This window comes from Pseudophryne corroboree, chromosome 2 (genome assembly GCF_028390025.1).
Source record: "Pseudophryne corroboree isolate aPseCor3 chromosome 2, aPseCor3.hap2, whole genome shotgun sequence".
In the NCBI taxonomy this organism is placed as follows: Eukaryota; Metazoa; Chordata; class Amphibia; order Anura; family Myobatrachidae; genus Pseudophryne; species Pseudophryne corroboree.
The window spans coordinates 148,494,106-148,515,103 of record NC_086445.1 but is presented as its reverse complement, the minus strand read 5'-3'; the positions used below and the strand labels follow the sequence as shown (position 1 = coordinate 148,515,103).

Sequence of the window (20,998 nt, the reverse complement as noted above, 5' to 3'; positions counted from 1 at the left end):
AGGAGACAGGGCACAATAATAAAAGCTTTAGGATCAGGTGGTGTGCACTGGCTCCTCCCCCTATGACCCTCCTCCAAGCCTCAGTTAGGATACTGTGCCCGGACGAGCGTGCATAATAAGGAAGGATATTGAATCCCGGGTAAGACTCATACCAGCCACACCAATTACACCGTACAACCTGTGATCTGAACCCAGTTAACAGTATGATAACAACGAAGGAGCCTCTGACAAGATGGCTCACAACAAGAATAACCCGAGTTTTGTAACAATAACTATGTACAAGTATTGCAGACAATCCGCACTTGGGATGGGCGCCCAGCATCCACTACGGACTACGAGAAATAGATTTATCGGTAAGTAAAATCTTATTTTCTCTGACGTCCTAGTGGATGCTGGGGACTCCGTAAGGACCATGGGGATTATACCAAAGCTCCCAAACGGGCGGGAGAGTGCGGATGACCCTGCAGCACCGAATGAGAGACTCCATGTCCTCCTCAGCCAGGGTATCAAATTTGTAGAATTTAGCAAACGTGTTTGCCCCTGACCAAGTAACTGCTCTGCAAAGTTGTAAAGCCGAGACCCCTCGGGCAGTCGCCCAAGATGAGCCCCCTTCCTTTTGGAATGGGCTTTTACAGATTTTGGCTGTGGCAGGCCTGCCACAGAATGTGTAAACTGAATTGTATTACAAATCCAGCGAGCAATCGTCTGCTTAGAAGCAGGAGCACCCATCTTGTTGGGTGCATACAGGCTAAACAGCGAGTCAGACTTTCTGACTCCAGCCGTCCTGGAAACATTTTTCAGGGCCCTGACAACGTCAAGTAACTTGGAGTCCTCCAAGTCCCTAGTACCCGCAGGTACCACAATAGGTTGGTTCATGTGAAAAACAGAAAACACCTTAAGGAGAAATTGAGGACGAGTCCTCAATTCTGCCCTGTCAGAATGAAAAATTAAGTAAGGGCTTTATATATGATAAAGCCGCCAATTCTGACACACGCCTGGCTGAAGCCAGGGCTAATAGCATCGTCACCTTCCATGTGAGATATTTTAAGTCCACAGTGGTGAGTGGTTCAAACCAATGTGACTTTAGGAAACTCAAAACAACATTGAGATCCCAAGGTGCCACTGGGGCACAAAATGAGGCTGTATATGCAGTACCCCTTTTACAAACATCTGAACGTCAGGCACTAAAGCCAGTTCTTTCAGGAAGAAATTCGACAGGGCCGAAATTTGAACCTTAATGGACCCTAATTTTAGGCCCATAGACAGTCCTGTTTTCAGGAAATGTAGGAAACGACCCAGTTGGAATTCCTCTGTAGGGGCCTTCTTGGCCTCACACCACGCAACATATCTTCACCAAATGCGGTGAAAATGTTTTGCGGTTACATCCTTCCTGTCTTTGACCAGGGTAGGGATGACTTCATCTGGAATGCCCTTTCAGGATCCGGCGTTCAACCGCCATGCCGTCAAACGCGGCCGCGGTAAGTCTTGGAACAGACAAGGCCCCTGCTGGAGCAGGTCCTTTCTTAAAGGTAGAGGCCACGGGTCTTCCGTGAACATCTCTTGAAGTTTCGGGTACCAAGTCCTTCTTGGCCAATCCGGAACCACGAGTATCGTTCTTACTCATCTCCCTCTTATGATTCTCAGTACTTTTGGTATGAGAGGCATAGGAGGGAACACATACTCTGACTGGTACACCCACAGTGTTACCAGAGCGTCCACCGCTATTGCCTGAGGGTCCCTTGACCTGGCGCAATATCTGTCTAGTTTTTTGTTCAGGCGGGACGCCATCATGTCCACCTTTGGTTTTTCCCAACGGTTTACAATCATGTGGAAGACTTCCCGATGAAGTCCCCACTCTCCCGGGTAGAGGTCATGCCTGCTGAGGAAGTCTGCTTCCCAGTTTTCCACTCCCGGAATGAACACTGCTGAGAGTGTTATCACATGATTTTTCGCCCAGCGAAGAATCCTTGTAGTTTCTGCCATTTCCCTCCTGCTTCTTGTGCCGCCCTGTTTACGTGGGCGACTGCCGTGATGTTGTCCCACTGGATCAATACCGGCTGACCTTGAAGCAGAGGTCTTGCTAAGCTTAGAGCATTGTAAATTGCCCTTAGCTCCAGTATATTTATGTGGAGAGAAGTCTCCAGACTTGATCACACTCTCTGGAAAATTTTTCCTTGTGTGACTGCTCCCCAGCCACTCAGGCTGGCATCCGTGGTCACCAGGACCCAGTCCTGAATGCCGAATCTGCGGCCCTTTCATAGATGAGCACTCTGCAGCCACCGCAGAAGAAACACCCTTGTCCTTGGAGACAGGGTTATCCGCTGATGCATCTGAAGATGCGATCCGGACCATTTTTCCAGCAGATCCCACGGAAAGGTTCTTGCGTGAAATCTACCGAATGGGATCGCTTTGTAAGAAACCACCATTTTTCACAGGATCCTTGTGCAATGATGCACTGATACTTTTCCTGGTTTTAGGAGGTTCCTGACTAGCTCGGATAACTCCCTGGCTTTCTTCTCCGGGAGAAAACATCCTTTTCTGGACTGTGTCCAGAATCATCCCTAGGAACAGTAGACGTGTCGTCGGAAAAAACTGCGATTTTGGAATATTTAGAATCCACTCGTGCTGTCGTAGAACTACTTAAGATAGTGCTACTCCGACCTCCAACTGTTCTCTGGACCTTGCCTTTATCAGGAAAGCGTCCATATTTCTTTTAAGAATCATCATCATTTCGGCCATTACCTTGGTAAAGACCCGGGGTGCCGTGGACAATCCAAACGGCAGCGTCTGAACTGATAGTGACAGTTCTGTACCACGAACCTGAGGTACCCTTGGTGAGAAGGCAAATTTGGACATGTAGGTAAGCGTCCCTGATATCCAGTGACACCATATCGTCCCCTTCTTCCTGGTTCGCTATCACTACTCTGAGTGACTCCATCTTGATTTGAACGCTTGTATGTAAGTGTTCAAATATTTCAGATCTCACCGAGCCGTCTGGCTTCAGTACCACAATATAGTGTGGAATAATACCCCTTCCCTTGTTGTAGAAGGGGTACTTTGATTATCACCTGCTGGGAATACAGCCTGTGAATTGTTCCCAATACTGCCTCCCTGTCGGAGGGAGACGTTGGTAAAGCAGACTTCAGGAACTTGTGAGGGGGAGACGTCTCGAATTTCCAATGTACACCTGGGATACTACGTGTAGGATCCAGGAGTCCACTTGTGAGTGAGCCCCCTGCGTGCTGAAACTCTTGAGATGACCCCCTACCGCACCTGAGTCCGCTTGTACTGCCCCAGCGTCATGCTGCGGACTTGGCAGAAGCTGTGGAGGGCTTCTGTTCCTGGGAATGGGCTGCCTGCTGCAGTCTTCTTCCCTTTCCTCTACCCCTGGGCAGATATGACTGGCCCTTTTGCCCGCCTGCCCTTATGGGGACGAAAGGACTGAGACTGAAAAGACTGTGTCCTTTTCTGCTGAGATGTGACTTGGGGTAACAAAAGGTGGATTTTTCAGCTGTTGCCATGGCCACCAGGTCCGATGGACCGCCCCTTTATACGGCAATACTTCCATGTGCCGTCTGGAATCTGCATCACCTGACCACTGTCGTGTCTTCGTCTGGCAGATATGGACATCACATTTACTCTTGATGCCAGAATGCAAATATCCCTCTGCGCATCTCGCATATATAGAAATGCATCTATAGTCAATAAAATCTTGTCCCTGTCAAGGGTATCAATATTTTCAGTCAGGAAATCCGACCAAGCCCCCTCAGCGCTGCACATCCAGGCTGAGGCGATTGCTGGTCGTAGTATAACACCAGTATGTGTGTATATACTTTTAGGATATTTTTCAGCTTCCTATCAGCTGGCTCCTTGAGGGCTGCCGTATCTGTGTTTTTATAAGCGTGTGAGCGCCTTATCCACCCTAAGGTGTGTTTCCCAACTCGCCCTAACTTCTGGCGGGAAAGGGTATACCGCCAATAATTTTCTATCGGAGGAAACCCACGTATCATCACACACTTCATTTAATTTATCTGATTCAGGAAAAACTACAAGTAGTTTATTCACACCCTACATAATACCCTTATTTGTGGTACTTGTAGTATCAGAAATATGTAACACCTCCTTCATTGCCCTTAACATGAAACGTGTGGCCCTAAAGGAAAATACGTTTGTTTATTCACCGTCGACACTGGAGTCAGTGTCCGTGTCTGTGTCTGTGTCAACCGACTGAGGTAAATGGGCGTTTTTACAAGCCCCTGACGGTGTCTGAGACGCCTGGACAGGTACTAATTTGTTTGCCGGCCGTCTCATGTCGTCAACCGACCTTGCAGCGTGTTGACATTATCACGTAATTCCTAAATAAGCCATCCATTCCAGTGTCGACTCCCTAGAGAGTGACATCACCAATACAGGCAATTTGCTCCGCCTCCTCACCAACATCGTCCTCCTACATGTCGACACACACGTACCGACACACAGCACACACACAGGGAATGCTCTGACAGAGGACAGGACCCCACTAGCCCTTTGGGGAGACAGAGGGAGAGTTTGCCAGCACACACCAAAAACGCTATAATTATACAGGGACAACCCCTTATACAAGTGTTTTCCCTTATAGCATTTTTATATATGTAATCATATCGCCAAATAAGTGCCCCCCCTCTCTGTTTTAACCCTGTTTCTGTAGTGCAGTGCAGGGGAGAGCCTGGGAGCCTTCCTCACAGCAGAGCTGAGCAGGAAAATGGCGCCGTGTGCTGAGGAGAATAGGCCCCGCCCCCTTTTCGGCGGGCTCTTCTCCCGGAGTTTGTGAGATCTGGCAGGGGTTAAATACATCCATATAGCCTCAAGGGCTATATGTGATGTATTTTAGCCATAAAAAGGTATTATACATTGCTGCCCAGGGCGCCCCCCCCAGCGCCCTGCACCCTCAGTGACAGTTGGTGACTGTTGGTGAAGTGTGCTGACAACAATGGCGCACAGCTGCAGTGCTGTGCGCTACCTTATGAAGACTGAAAGTCTTCTGCCGCCTGTTTCTGGACCTCTGGACCTCTTCAACTTCGGCATCTGCAAGGGGGGTCGGCGGCACGGCTCCGGGACGAACCCCAGGGTGAGACCTGTGTTCCGACTCCCTCTGGAGCTAATGGTGTCCAGTAGCCTAAGAAGCAAATCCATCCTGCACGCAGGTGAGTTTACTTCTCTCCCCTAAGTCCCTCGTAGCAGTGAGCCTGTTGCCAGCAGGTCTCACTGAAAGAAAAAAACCTAACTTAAACTTTTATTCTAAGCAGCTCAGGAGAGCCACCTAGATTGCACCCTTCTCGCACAAAAATCTAACTGAGGCTTGGAGGAGGGTCATAGGGGGAGGAGCCAGTGCACACCACCTGATCCTAAAGCTTTTATTATTGTGCCCTGTCTCCTGCGGAGCCGCTATATCCCCATGGTCCTTACGGAGTCCCCAGCATCCACTAGGACGTCAGAGAAATAAAATAATGCTTTATATACCCTGTAAAAAGCCCTTTTTTGCACATACATCTCCCCCGCTCCCACCCCGTGACCAATGTATTTTTAAGTTTTCATTATTTTACTGCCCACCCCCACCAGCAGGATTTATTTGAGATTCCCCCTCCCTATCCCCATTTTCTATTGATTCCCCCCCACTTGTGCAGAATGGATCTGCTAATCTACAGGATGGGGTCACCGCGGGGCAGCGCATCACATGTGATGTGACCTGACCGGGTACTGTACTCCTGTCTCTGATCGCTTCACATGCGACGGTGCCAGGCAAGTGGTTAAACAGCTGCAGAAAAACTACTGGATACTATGCGGAAAATACGGGCAGATCTCTTTTCTGCCAGCAGAAATGTCGCTTGGAAACAGAATTCTCCAGCACTCTTACTACTGCAGGATAAGTCCTTGGGAGAGATACAATTCTAGAAAATGTGCTGCTCTGAGTCTTTTGGGGAATTAAACAGGAATATGTATCTGTGGCAAAGGCAGTGAGTGAATGTAGAAAGTACAATTATAAGTATATATTTAGCTGCTTAATACTATTTCACAGTACCCTACATTCAGAAGCACAAAACACACGTCATGCCAATGCCAATTTAATCCACATATCCCCTTTCATTCCGATTGCCACTCCCAGCTATGAACACATGTAAAAGATCACAGATTCAGACACCTGTAGCATAAACAGGAAGATGCCACTAAACGGCATGTAGATTCAGAATGCTGACATAGGGGGGTATTCAATTAGCTGCGGCAATTTCGGAGCTATCGAATTTACCATGCTGAGTATTCCATTGCAGGCCGTTTTTAAGGCATTTTCACCAGTGCCTTTTCACTTCTTTATTTTGTGAAAAGGCATTGGCAAAAAATGCCTCAAAATCGTCTAAACCGGCCTGCGTTTTCACCAGCGCAGGTGCGAAAACATGTGGTTTCGCTGATCCACATGTTTTTCGCTCCTGCCGAATGTTTCGCATAGGCAAAACAACAGACCTGCTATTGCAAAGAGAGAATACCAATTCGCCCTAATAAATAGGCGAAAAAACGGCACTAATTGAATACCCCAAATAGACTTAAAGTGGGGGAATTCAAACGTTTGAAAAGTCGGTTGGGTGTCTATCTTGTCCTGTCTATTAGGAAAAATAAGAATTTACTTACCGATAATTCTATTTCTCATAGTCCGTAGTGGATGCTGGGAACTCCGAAAGGACCATGGGGAATAGCGGCTCCGCAGGAGACTGGGCACAAAAGTAAAAAGCTTTAGGACTACCTGGTGTGCACTGGCTCCTCCCCCTATGACCCTCCTCCAAGCCTCAGTTAGGATACTGTGCCCGGACGAGCGTACACAATAAGGAAGGATTTTGAATCCCGGGTAAGACTCATACCAGCCACACCAATCACACCGTACAACTTGTGATCTGAACCCAGTTAACAGCATGATAACAGAGGAGCCTCTGAAAAGATGGCTCACAACAATAATAACCCGATTTTTGTAACAATAACTATGTACAAGTATTGCAGACAATCCGCACTTGGGATGGGCGCCCAGCATCCATTACGGACTATGAGAAATAGAATTATCGGTAAGTAAATTCTTATTTTCTCTGACGTCCTAGTGGATGCTGGGAACTCCGAAAGGACCATGGGGATTATACCAAAGCTCCCAAACGGGCGGGAGAGTGCGGATGACTCTGCAGCACCGAATGAGAGAACTCCAGGTCCTCCTCAGCCAGGGTATCAAATTTGTAGAATTTAGCAAACGTGTTTGCCCCTGACCAAGTAGCTGCTCGGCAAAGTTGTAAAGCCGAGACCCCTCGGGCAGCCGCCCAAGATGAGCCCACTTTCCGTGTGGAATGGGCTTTTACAGATTTTGGCTGTGGCAGGCCTGCCACAGAATGTGCAAGCTGAATTGTACTACAAATCCAACGAGCAATAGTCTGCTTAGAAGCAGGAGCACCCAGCTTGTTGGGTGCATACAGGATAAACAACGAGTCAGATTTTCTGACTCCAGCCGTCCTGGAAACATATATTTTCAGGGCCCTGACTACGTCCAGCAACTTGGAATCCTCCAAGTCCCTAGTAGCCGCAGGTACCACAATAGGCTGGTTTAAGTGAAACGCTGAAACCACCTTAGGGAGAAATTGAGGACGAGTCCTCAATTCTGCCCTGTCCGTATGAAAAATTAGGTAAGGGCTTTTATAGGATAAAGCCGCCAATTCTGAGACACGCCTGGCTGAAGCCAGGGCTAACAGCATTACCACTTTCCATGTGAGATATTTTAAGTCCACAGTGGTGAGTGGTTCAAACCAATGTGATTTTAGGAATCCCAACACTACATTGAGATCCCAAGGTGCCACTGGAGGCACAAAAGGAGGCTGTATATGCAGTACTCCCTTGACAAACGTCTGAACTTCAGGAACTAAAGCTAGTTCTTTCTGGAAGAATATCGACAGGGCCGAAATTTGAACCTTAATGGACCCTAATTTTAGGCCCATAGACAGTCCTGTTTGCAGGAAATGCAGGAAACGACCCAGTTGAAATTCCTCTGTAGGGGCCTTCCTGGCCTCACACCACGCAACATATTTACGCCAAATACGGTGATAATGTTGCACAGTTACATCCTTCCTGGCTTTGATCAGGGTAGGGATGACTTCATCCGGAATGCCTTTTTCCTTCAGGATCCGGCGTTCAACCGCCATGCTGTCAAACGCAGCCGCGGTAAGTCTTGGAACAGACAGGGTCCCTGCTGGAGCAGGTCCTTTCTTAGAGGTAGAGGCCACGGGTCCTCCGTGAGCATCTCTTGAAGTTCCGGGTACCAAGTCCTTCTTGGCCAATCCGGAGCCACGAGTATAGTCCTTACTCCTCTCCTTCTTATGATTCTCAGTACCTTGGGTATGAGAGGCAGAGGAGGGAACACATACACTGACTGGTACACCCACGGTGTTACCAGAGCGTCCACAGCTATTGCCTGAGGGTCCCTTGACCTGGCGCAATATCTGTCCAGTTTTTTGTTGAGGCGGGACGCCATCATGTCCACCTTTGGTTTTTCCCAACGGTTCACAATCATGTGGAAGACTTCTGGGTGAAGTCCCCACTCCCCCGGGTGGAGGTCGTGTCTGCTGAGGAAGTCTGCTTCCCAGTTGTCCACTCCCGGAATGAACACTGCTGACAGTGCTATCACATGATTTTCCGCCCAGCGAAGAATCCTTGCAACTTCCGTCATTGCCCTCCTGCTTCTTGTGCCGCCCTGTCTGTTTACGTGGGCGACTGCCGTGATGTTGTCCGACTGGATCAACACCGGCTGACCCTGAAGCAGAGGCCTTGCCTGACTTAGGGCATTGTAAATGGCCCTTAGTTCCAGGATATTTATGTGAAGTGACGTTTCCATGCTTGACCCCAAGCCCTGGAAATTTTTTCCCTGTGTGACTGCTCCCCAGCCTCTCAGGCTGGCATCCGTGGTCACCAGGACCCAGTCCTGAATGCCGAATCTGCGGCCCTCTAGAAGATGAGCACTCTGCAACCACCACAGGAGAGACACCCTTGTCCTTGGAGACAGGGTTATCCGCTGATGCATTTGAAGATGCGATCCGGACCATTTGTCCAGCAGATCCCACTGAAAAGTTCTTGCGTGGAATCTGCCGAATGGAATCGCTTCGTAAGAAGCCACCATTTTTCCCAGGACCCTTGTGCATTGATGCACTGACACTTGGCCTGGTTTTAGGAGGTTCCTGACTAGGTCGGATAACTCCCTGGCTTTCTCCTCCGGGAGAAACACCTTTTTCTGGACTGTGTCCAGAATCATCCCTAGGAACAGCAGACGTGTCGTCGGAATCAGCTGCGATTTTGGAATATTTAGAATCCACCCGTGCTGTCGTAGTACTACTTGAGATAGTGCTACTCCGACCTCTAACTGTTCTCTGGACCTTGCCCTTATCAGGAGATCGTCCAAGTAAGGGATAATTAAGACGCCTTTTCTTCGAAGAAGAATCATCATTTCGGCCATTACCTTGGTAAAGACCCGGGGTGCCGTGGACAATCCAAACGGCAGCGTCTGAAACTGATAGTGACAGTTCTGTACCACAAACCTGAGGTACCCTTGGTGAGAAGGGCAAATTGGGACATGGAGGTAAGCATCCTTGATGTCCAGAGACACCATATAGTCCCCTTCTTCCAGGTTCGCTATCACTGCTCTGAGTGACTCCATCTTGAATTTGAACCTTTGTATGTAAGTGTTCAAGGATTTCAGATTTAAAATAGGTCTCACCGAGCCGTCCGGCTTCGGTACCACAAACAGCGTGGAATAATACCCCTTTCCCTGTTGTAGGAGGGGTACCTTGATTATCACCTGCTGGGAATACAGCTTGTGAATGGCTTCCAATACCGCCTCCCTGTCGGAGGGAGACGTTGGTAAAGCAGACTTCAGGAACCGGCGAGGGGGAGACGTCTCGAATTCCAATTTGTACCCCTGAGATACTACCTGCAGGATCCAGGGGTCCACTTGCGAGTGAGCCCACTGCGCGCTGAAATTCTTGAGACGGGCCCCCACCGTGCCTGAGTCCGCTTGTAAGGCCCCAGCGTCATGCTGAGGACTTGGCAGAAGCGGGGGAGGGCTTCTGTTCCTGGGAAGAGGCTGCCTGCTGCAGTCTTTTTCCCCTTCCTCTGCCCCGGGGCAGATATGAGTGGCCTTTTGCCCGCTTGCCCTTATTGGGACGAAAGGACTGAGCCTGAAAAGACGGTGTCTTTTTCTGCTGAGAGGTGACCTGGGGTAAAAAGGTGGATTTCCCAGCCGTTGCCGTGGCCACCAGGTCCGATAGACCGACCCCAAATAACTCCTCCCCTTTATACGGCAATACTTCCATATGCCGTTTGGAATCCGCATCACCTGACCACTGTCGCGTCCATAACCCTCTTCTGGCAGAAATGGACAGCGCACTTACTCTTGATGCCAGAGTGCAAATATCCCTCTGTGCATCTCGCATATATAGAAATGCATCCTTTAAATGCTCTATAGTCAATAATATACTGTCCCTGTCCAGGGTATCAATATTTTCAGTCAGGGAATCCGACCAAGCCACCCCAGCACTGCACATCCAGGCTGAGGCGATTGCTGGTCGCAGTATAATACCAGTATGTGTGTATATACTTTTTAGGATATTTTCCAGCTTCCTATCAGCTGGTTCCTTGAGGGCGGCCGTATCAGGAGACGGTAACGCCACTTGTTTTGATAAGCGTGTGAGCGCCTTATCTACCCTAGGGGGTGTTTCCCAACGCGCCCTAACCTCTGGCGGGAAAGGGTGTAATGCCAATAATTTTTTAGAAATTAGCAGTTTTTTATCGGGGGAAACCCACGCTTCATCACACACCTCATTTAATTAATCTGATTCAGGAAACACTACGGGTAGTTTTTTCACACCCCACATAATACCCTTTTTTGTGGTACTTGTAGTATCAGAAATGTTCAAAACCTCCTTCATTGCCGTGATCATGTAACGTGTGGCCCTACTGGAAAATACGTTTGTTTCCTCACCGTCGACACTGGAGTCAGTGTCCGTGTCTGGGTCTGTGTCGACCATCTGAGGTAACGGGCGCTTTAGAGCCCCTGACGGTGTTTGAGACGCCTGTACAGGTAATAACTGATTTGCCGGCTGTCTCATGTCGTCAACAGTCTTTTGTAAAGTGCTGACACTATCACGTAATTCCTTCCATAAGACCATCCAGTCAGGTGTCGACTCCCTAGGGGGTGACATCACTATTACAGGCAATTGCTCCGCCTCCATACCATTTTCCTCCTCATACATGTCGACACAACGTACCGACACACAGCACGCACACAGGGAATGCTCTGATAGAGGACAGGACCCCACTAGCCCTTTGGGGAGACAGAGGGAGAGTTTGCCAGCACACACCAGAGCGCTATATATATACAGAGATAACCTTATATAAGTGTTTTTCCCTTATATAGCTGCTGTATAGATTTATCTGCCAAATTAGTGCCCCCCCCTCTCTTGTTTTACCCTGTTTCTGTAGTGCAGGACTGCAGGGGAGAGTCAGGGAGCTTCCCTCCAACGGAGCTGTGAGGGAAAATGGCGCCAGTGTGCTGAGGAGATAGGCTCCGCCCCCTTCTCAGCGGCCTTTCTCCCGCTTTTTTAAGGAAAAATTGGCAGGGGTTAAATGCATCCATATAGCCCAGGAGCTATATGTGATGTATTTTTTGCCATCTAAGGTGTTTTTATTGCGTCTCAGGGCGCCCCCCCCCCAGCGCCCTGCACCCTCAGTGACCGGAGTGTGAAGTGTGCTGAGAGCAATGGCGCACAGCTGCGGTGCTGTGCGCTACCTTATTGAAGACAGGACGTCTTCTGCCGCCGATTTTCCGGACCTCTTCAGTCTTCTGGCTCTGTAAGGGGGCTGGCGGCGCGGCTCTGGGACCCATCCATGGCTGGGCCTGTGATCGTCCCTCTGGAGCTAATGTCCAGTAGCCTAAGAAGCCCAATCCACTCTGCACGCAGGTGAGTTCGCTTCTTCTCCCCTTAGTCCCTCGATGCAGTGAGCCTGTTGCCAGCAGGTCTCACTGAAAATAAAAAACCTAAAACTAAACTTTTCACTAAGCAGCTCAGGAGAGCCACCTAGTGTGCACCCTTCTCGTTCGGGCACAAAAATCTAACTGAGGCTTGGAGGAGGGTCATAGGGGGAGGAGCCAGTGCACACCAGGTAGTCCTAAAGCTTTTTACTTTTGTGCCCAGTCTCCTGCGGAGCCGCTATTCCCCATGGTCCTTTCGGAGTTCCCAGCATCCACTAGGACGTCAGAGAAAAACAGATTCCCAACTGACTTTTCAAACAATTGAATATCCCCTAAAGGCCCATACACACTGGGCGATTTTGAGCTGAAAGCAACTCACTTTCGGTGTTTTGAGCTGCTTTCAGCTCAAAACCGCCGAGTGTGTATGCCCCGGGGATGAGCAATGATGCGCGACCCGGCTTTATGAACAGCGGGGTGGACGGTTTTCCATAGCGTCCTGCTATGGAAAGCCGTTCACCCCCGCTGACAACGCTGGGCAGGGGGGAAAAGCGCTCAGTGTGTATGCACTGAGCAATTATCAGCCCAACGATCATCGCTGCGCATGTACGCTGGGCAAAGACGCCCACTGTGTATGCACCTTAAGTCTTTAATAGACTAAGGGGTACATTTATTAAGCAGCGAGAAGAGCGGAGAAGTGAGTCAGTAGAGAAGTTGCCCATGGCAACCAATCAGCACTGAAGTAACATCTATAATTTGCATACTATAAAATGATACAGAGCTGCTGATTGGTTGATGGGGAAATTTCTCCACTGGCTCACTTCTCCGCTCTTATCACTGCTTAGTAATTGTTCCCCTAAAGTCTTTAAGACAATGACATAATATCAACATTGTGAATGTCAACAGGCAAAATTTCAAAAATCCATGTTAGGGGCGTCTGCGGTTAGGGTTCCAGTCAGGCTGCAGTTAGGGTTAGTGCTTAAACACGCTAAAAACATTATGTCAACATTCACAATGCCGACATTATGTCAATTAAACATTTCACATGACAACATTTTGTACCACGTAAACAATGCATAGCGTATATTTACAGTAGGTCAAACAGCACCTATCCATACCTCCCAACATGACCCTCTCCAGGAGGGACTCAATGCTCTGTTTCTGGGCTTTTCTCTTACTCTATGATTGCCGACACCTGTGTTGAACAATTTTAATGGATAAAAAAGGTGTTTCAGCACAGGTGATGGTAGTCATACATTAAGAGGGAAGTCCAGGCGCAGAGCATTCTGTCCCTCCTGGAGAGGGTCATGTTGGGAGGTATGCCTATCTGATGTTTTGAAGATGCAAGTTTTATTTAGATCATAAACTCGGCCCTCAGGACCCCCAACAGTTCACGTTTTCCAGGTCTCCTCACAGAATTACAAGTGAAATAATAATCTCCACCTGCAGATCTTTTAAAATGTGTCAGTGAGTAATGAATACACCCGTGCACCTGCTGGGTGACCTGGAAAACATGAACTGTTGGAGGTCCTTGAGGACTGAGTTTGGGAACCACTGACAAAGTTATTTAGAGAGATGCCATTCCGAATGGCTGTTATGTATGGTTAGGGAGGTACTGAAGTTACAACCCGTTGTGGTCTATGTAAGTATACAATGAATACCATGGTAAACTGTAGACTGATGCCAAGGGGTATACAGAAAAAGAACTTTGACATGCTATATTAATACAATAATAGCACTTCAAGGACTGCCTAAGGGTGATTTACGTGAACATAAAATTAGAAGTCAATAATTATTATACGTTTTACATTGTCCATGGATCAATCTGCATGGTAAGTCAAGCAAGGCACAATGGGGGTCATTCTGACACGTTCGCACGCTGCTGGTTAGAGTGCCACGCTATTTATTCTCCCTCCAGTGGTGCCGTGGACACACCAAGAAGGAGAATAGTTGTTGGTATGCCGCTGTCAGGATCCCGGCGCCGGTATGGTGAGCGCCGAAATCCCGACAGCCGGCATATCAAACAGCCGACGCCTATATTCAAAAAGGGAAGTAAAGCTGAACCAGGTAATTATAGACCAGTTAGTCTTACATCTATAGTGGGGAAAGTATTGGAAGGTATTCTAAGAGATAGTATTCAGAAGTTCCTTGAAGTCAATAAGGTCATTAAAACGAATCAACATGGGTTTATGAAGGACAGATCCTGTCAAACCAACTTACTTGGCTTTTATGAAACAGTAAGCGCAAACCTAGATCAGGGTAAAGACGTGGATGTAATCTTTTTAGACTTTGCCAAAGCGTTCGATACTGTACCAGACATGAGACTTATCTACAAGCTACAAGAATCACAAAGGAAGCACAATATGCACTTGGGTCAAAAACTGGTTAGATAATAGGGAGCAGCGCGTTGTGGTTAATGGATCTTTTTCAACTTGGACTGAAGTGCTAAGTGGTGTGCCGCAAGGCTCAGTATTAGGACCGCTATTGTTCAATATTTTCATTAACGACCTAACAGAAGGTCTAGAGAGCATGGTGTCAATTTTTGCAGATGATACCAAATTGTGTAAGGCTATAAATACAGAGGAGGATGCCGAGTCTCTTCAGAACGACTTAGTTAAATTAGAAGCATGGGCAGCCAAATGGAGAATGCGCTTCAACACAGACAAGTGTAAGGTAATGCACTGTGGTAACAAGAACAAAAATTACACCTACCTACTAAATGGGGTAAAATTAGGGGATTCTGTACTGGAAAAGGACTTAGATGTCCTCATAGATAGCAAGCTAAGCAGTAGTACCCAAAGTAGGACTGCAGCAAAGAAGGCTAATAAGATATTAGCATGCATAAAACGGGGTGTTGATGCTAGGGACGAGAGTATTATACTCCCGTTATATAAATCACTAGTGAGGCCACACCTTGAATACTGTGTACAATTCTGGGCACCGTACTACAAAAAGGATATCCTGGAGCTAGAAGAGGTACAGAGGAGGGCGACCAAACTAATTAAGGGCATGGAGACGATGAAATACAAGGAAAGGCTTGAAAGACTAGGCATGTTTACATTGGAAAAGCGGAGACTAAGAGGGGATATGATCAACATCTACAAATATATAAGGGGACAATACACAGAGCTTGCGCGGGACCTGTTTTTGGTTAGATCAACACAGAGGACTCGTGGACACTCGCTCAGGTTAGAGGAGAGGAGATTCCGCACAATACGTCGTAAAGGCTTTTTCACGGTAAGGACAATACGTGTTTGGAATTCCCTGCCCGAGGGAGTTGTAATGGCGGAATCTGTCAACACCTTTAAGAATGGGTTAGATAAATTCCTAATGGATAAGGATATCCAGGGCTATGGTGCATAGTCATGCATTATAGTTACTATAAATAGGGATAAAATGCAACGGCTGACAGCAGCATCAGTCAGAAATTTTAGTCAAATCATCATGCATAGGAGACCACAAATAGGTTGAACTCGATGGACAATTGTCTTTTTTCAACCTCAGATACTATGTTACTATGTATGTGAATTCCTCCCACCTCAAACTGTACATGATCTCTTCTTGTAACAATGCAGTTTCAAAATGAATTTGGCACCACACATTCACTGAGCACTTTTAATAATTCATCTGCAACTGCAAATTCAACATTATGGGGTATATGCAATTGCGGTCGAATTCCCGAAAATGTCGAAAAACGGGACATTTTCGCCAAAAAAAAAAATTCGACAATGCAATTCAGTACTTTCCGTCAAAAAAAAACGGACTTTCCAAATTCGACTTTTTGAAATTCGACATTTGTCAAATTCAACATTTCTGCAATGGTACAAATGCGGCAATTCGCCAAAAGTATATTCAATTGAAGTTTGGAAATTCGACAACAGTGCTTTTAGACAGTAAATTCGTCATTTTCAATCCGCCACACTTTGGTGGCGGAATCTAATAAAAAAAATTTAAAACATGGGGTTTTTTTTGTTTTTTTTTTTGGTAATAGCATATCTATTTATATTAGAAGGGATTAGGTACCTGGTTTGTCTATTTTGGAGGCACAAGTATTATTTATATATTTTTAAAAATATAATTTTTTTTTTTTTTAAATGGAATGGTAAAAATCCGAAAAAAAATTGCGTGGGGTCCCCCCTCCTAAGCATAACCAGCCTCGGGCTCTTCGAGCCGGTCCTGGTTCTAAAAATCCGGGGGGAAAAATGACAGGCGATCCCCCGTATTTTTAAAACCAGCACCGGGCTCTGCGCCTGGTGCTGGTGCAAAACATACGGGGGACAAAAAGAGTATGGGTCCCCCGTATTTTTTACACCAGCATCAGGCTCCACTAGCTGGACAGATAATGCCACAGCCGGGGGTCACTTTTATACAGCGCCCTGCGGCCGTGGCATTAAATATCCAACTAGTCACCCCTGGCCGGGGTACCCTGGGGGAGTGGGGACCCCTTCAATCAAGGGGTCCCCCCCCCAGCCACCCAAGGGCCAGGGGTGAAGCCCGAGGCTGTCCCCCCCATCCAAGGGCTGCGGATGGGGTGCTGATAGCCTTGAGAAAATTGAAAGAATATTGTTTTTCCAGTAGTACTACAAGTCCCAGCAAGCCTTCCCCGCAAGCTGGTACCAGCATGCGGGAGAAAAACGGGCCCGCTGGTACCTGTAGTTCTACTGAAAAAAAATACCCAAATAAAAACAGGACATGCACACCGTGAGAGTAAAAGTTTATTTCACACATGTCGACACACACATACTTACCTATGTTCACACGCCGACCTCTGTCCACTTGTCCAAGTAGAATCCACGTGTACCTGTGAATAAAATTATACTCACCTCAATCCAGTGTCCAGATTATAATCCGCGTAGTTGGCAAAAAAAAAAAAACCGAACACCCGAACCAAGCGGACTGAAAGGGGTCCCATGTTTACACATGGGACCCCTTTCCCCGAATGCAGAGACCCCCCCGTGACTGCTGTCACAGAAAGGTCTCTTCAGCCAATCAGCGAGCGCAACGTCCTGGCACTCTGCTGACTGGCTATGCGCGTCTGAGCTGTCAGACAGCGCATCGCAAAGCCTCTCCATTATATTCAATGGTGGGAACTTAGCGTCAGCGGTGAGGTCACCCGCGGTCAGCGGCTGACCGCAAAGTTCCCACCATTGAAACTAATGGAGGGAGCTGTGCGATGCGCTGTCTGACAGCAGACGCGCATACAGCCAATCAGGAGAGTGCCACGAAGTAGCGCTTCCTGATTGGCTTAAGAGACCTTTCTGTGACAGCAGTCACGGGGGGGTCTCTGCATTCGGGGAAAGGGGTCCCATGTGTAAACATGGGACCCCTTTCAGTCCGCCTGGTTCGGGTGTTCGTTTTTTTTTTTTGCCAAGTACGTGGATTATAATCTGGACACTGGATTGAGGGGAGTATAATTTTATTCACAGGTACACGTGGATTCTACTTGGACAAGTGGACAGAGGTCGGCGTGTGAACATAGGTAAGTATGTGTGTGTCGACATGTGTGAAATAATAATTTACTCACCGGTAATTCTATTTCTCGTAGTCCGTAGTGGATGCTGGGAACTCCGTAAGGACCATGGGGAATAGACGGGCTCCGCAGGAGACTGGGCACTCTAAAAGAAAGATTAGGTACTATCTGGTGTGCACTGGCTCCTCCCTCTATGCCCCTCCTCCAGACCTCAGTTAGGGAAACTGTGCCCGGAAGAGCTGACACAACAAGGAAAGGATTTGGAATCCAGGGTAAGACTCATACCAGCCACACCAATCACACTGTACAACTTGTGATAACCATACCCAGTTAACAGTATGAACAACAACTGAGCCTCCGTTCACGGATGGCTCATAACAATAACCCTTTAGTGTAGCAATAACTATATACACGTATTGCAGAGAGTCCGCACTTGGGACGGGCGCCCAGCATCCACTACGGACTACGAGAAATAGAATTACCGGTGAGTAAATTCTTATTTTCTCTGACGTCCTAGTGGATGCTGAGAACTCCGTAAGGACCATGGGGATTATACCAAAGCTCCCAAACGGGCGGGAGAGTGCGGATGACTCTGCAGCACCGAATGGGCAAACTCAAGGTCCTCCTCAGCCAGGGTATCAAACTTGTAGAATTTTGCAAATGTGTTTGAACCCGACCAAGAAGCAGCTCGGCAAAGCTGTAATGCCGAGACCCCTCGGGCAGCCGCCCAAGAAGAGCCCACCTTCCTTGTGGAATGGGCCTTCACCGATTTTGGATGCGGCAATCCAGCCGCAGAATGAGCCTGCTGAATCGTGCTACAGATCCAGCGAGCAATAGTTTGCTTTGAAGCAGGAGCACCCAGCTTGTTGGGTGCATGCAGGATAAATAGCGAGTCAGTTTTTCTGACTCCAGCCGTCCTGGAAACATAAATTTTCAAAGCCCGGACTACGTCCAGCAACTTGGAATCCTCCAAGTCCCGAGTAGCCGCAGGCACCACAATAGGTTGGTTCAAATGAAACGCTGATACCACCTTTGGGAGAAATTGGGGACGAGTCCTCAATTCTGCCCTGTCCATATGGAAGATCAGATATGGGCTTTTACATGACAAAGCCGCCAATTCTGACACACGCCTAGCCGAAGCTAAGGCCAACAGCATGACTACCTTCCACGTGAGATACTTTAGCTCCACGGTCTTAAGTGGCTCAAACCAGTGTGATTTCAGGAAATCCAACACAACGTTAAGATCCCAAGGTGCCACTGGAGGCACAAAAGGGGGCTGAATATGCAGCACTCCCTTAACAAACGTCTGAACTTCAGGCAGTGAAGCCAGTTCTTTTTGAAAGAAAATAGATAGGGCCGAAATCTGGACCTTTATGGATCCTAATTTTAGGCCCATAGACACTCCTGACTGTAGGAAGTGCAGGAATCGACCCAGCTGGAATTCCTCTGTAGGGGCCTTCCTGGCCTCACACCAAGCAACATATTTTCGCCATATTCGGTGATAATGTTTTGCTGTCACGTCTTTCCTAGCCTTTATCAGCGTAGGAATAACTTCATCTGGAATGCCCTTTTCCGCTAGGATCCGGCGTTCAACCGCCATGCCGTCAAACGCAGCCGCGGTAAGTCTTGGAACAGACAGGGCCCCTGTTGTAACACGTCCTGTCTGAGAGGCAGAGGCCATGGGTCCTCTGAGATCATTTCTTTTAGTTCTGGGAACCAAGTCCTTCTTGGCCAATCTGGAACGATGAGTATAGTTCTTACTCCTCTCTTTCTTACTATCCTCAGCACCTTGGGTATGAGAGGAAGAGGAGGGAATACATAAACCGACTGGTACACCCACGGTGTCACTAGTGCGTCCACAGCTATCGCCTAAGGGTCCCTTGACCTGGCGCAATATTTTTTTTTTTTAGCTTTTTGTTGAGGCGGGACGCCATCATGTCCACCTGTGGCAGTTCCCAGCGATTTACAATCTGTGTGAAGACTTCTTGATGAAGTCCCCACTCTCCCGGGTGGAGGTCGTGCCTGCTGAGGAAGTCTACTTCCCAGTTGTCCACTCCCGGAATGAACACTGCTGACAGTGCTAGCACGTGATTCTCCGCCCATCGAAGAATCCTTGTGGCTTCTGCCATTGCCATCCTGCTTCTCGTGCCGCCCTGGCGGTTTACATGGGCGACCGCCGTGATGTTGTCTGACTGAATCAGTACAGGTTGGTTTTGAAGCAGGGGCTCTGCTTGACTCAGGGCGTTGTAAATGGCCCTTAGTTCCAGTATATTTATGTGTAGTGAAGTCTCCAGACTTGACCACTGTCCTTGGAAGTTTCTACCTGAGTGACTGCCCCCCATCCTCGGAGGCTTGCATCCGTGGTCACCAGGACCCAGTCCTGTATGCCGAACCTGCGGCCCTCGAGAAGATGAGCACTCTGCAGCCACCACAGCAGAGACACCCTGGCCCTTGGGGACAGGGTGATCAACCGATGCATCTGAAGATGCGATCCGGACCATTTGTCCAACAGATCCCACTGAAAGATCCTTGCATGGAACCTGCCGAAGGGAATTGCTTCGTAAGAAGCCACCATCTTTCCCAGGACTCGCGTGCAGTGATGCACTGATACCTGTTTTGGTTTCAGGAGGTCCCTGACCAGAGATGACAATTCCTGGGCCTTCTCCACCGGGAGAAACACCTTCTTCTGTTCTGTGTCCAGAATCATGCCCAGGAAAAGCAGACGCGTCGCAGGAATCAGCTGCGACTTTGGGATATTCAGAATCCAGCCGTGCTGTTGCAACACTTCCTGAGAGAGTGCTACGCTGACCAACAACTGCTCTCTGGACCTCGCCTTTATGAGGAGATCGTCCAAGTACGGGATAATTATAACTCCCTTCTTCCGAAGGAGTATCATCATTTCGGCCATTACCTTGGTAAATATTCTCGGTGCCGTGGAGAGACCAAACGGCAACGTCTGGAATTGGTAATGACAGTCTTGTACCACAAACCTGAGGTATTCCTGGTGAGGTGGGTAAATGGGGACATGCAAGTAAGCATCCTTGATGTCCAGCGACACCATAAAATCCCCCTTTTCCAGGCTTGCAATAACCGCCCTGAGCGATTCCATTTTGAACTTGAACTTCTTTATATAAGTGTTCAAGGATTTTAAATTCAGGATGGGTCTCACCGAACCGTCCGGTTTCGGTACCACAAACATTGTGGAATAGTAACCCCTGCCCTGTTGAAGGAGGGGGACCTTGATTATCACCTGCTGGAGGTACAGCTTGTGAATTGCCGCCAGTACTACCTCCCTTACCCTGGGAGCAGCTGGCAAGGCTGATTTGAGGTAACGGCGAGGGGGAGTCGCCTCGAACTCCAGCTTGTATCCCTGAGAAACAATTTGTACAGCCCAGAGATCCACTTGTGAGCGAACCCACTGGTTGCTGAAGTTTCGGAGACGCGCCCCCACCGCACCTGGCTCCGCCTGTGGAGCCCCAACGTCATGCGGTGGACTTAGTGGAAGCAGGGGA

The 20,998-nt window shown here is 48.2% G+C and overlaps 1 protein-coding gene across 9 annotated transcripts in view; it reads right to left on the bottom strand.

The window, feature by feature from the left end:
* Positions 1–20,998, bottom strand: part of NBEA (neurobeachin) — a 1,049,301-nt gene that overhangs the window by 713,335 nt on the left and 314,968 nt on the right. The window lies entirely within an intron of this gene.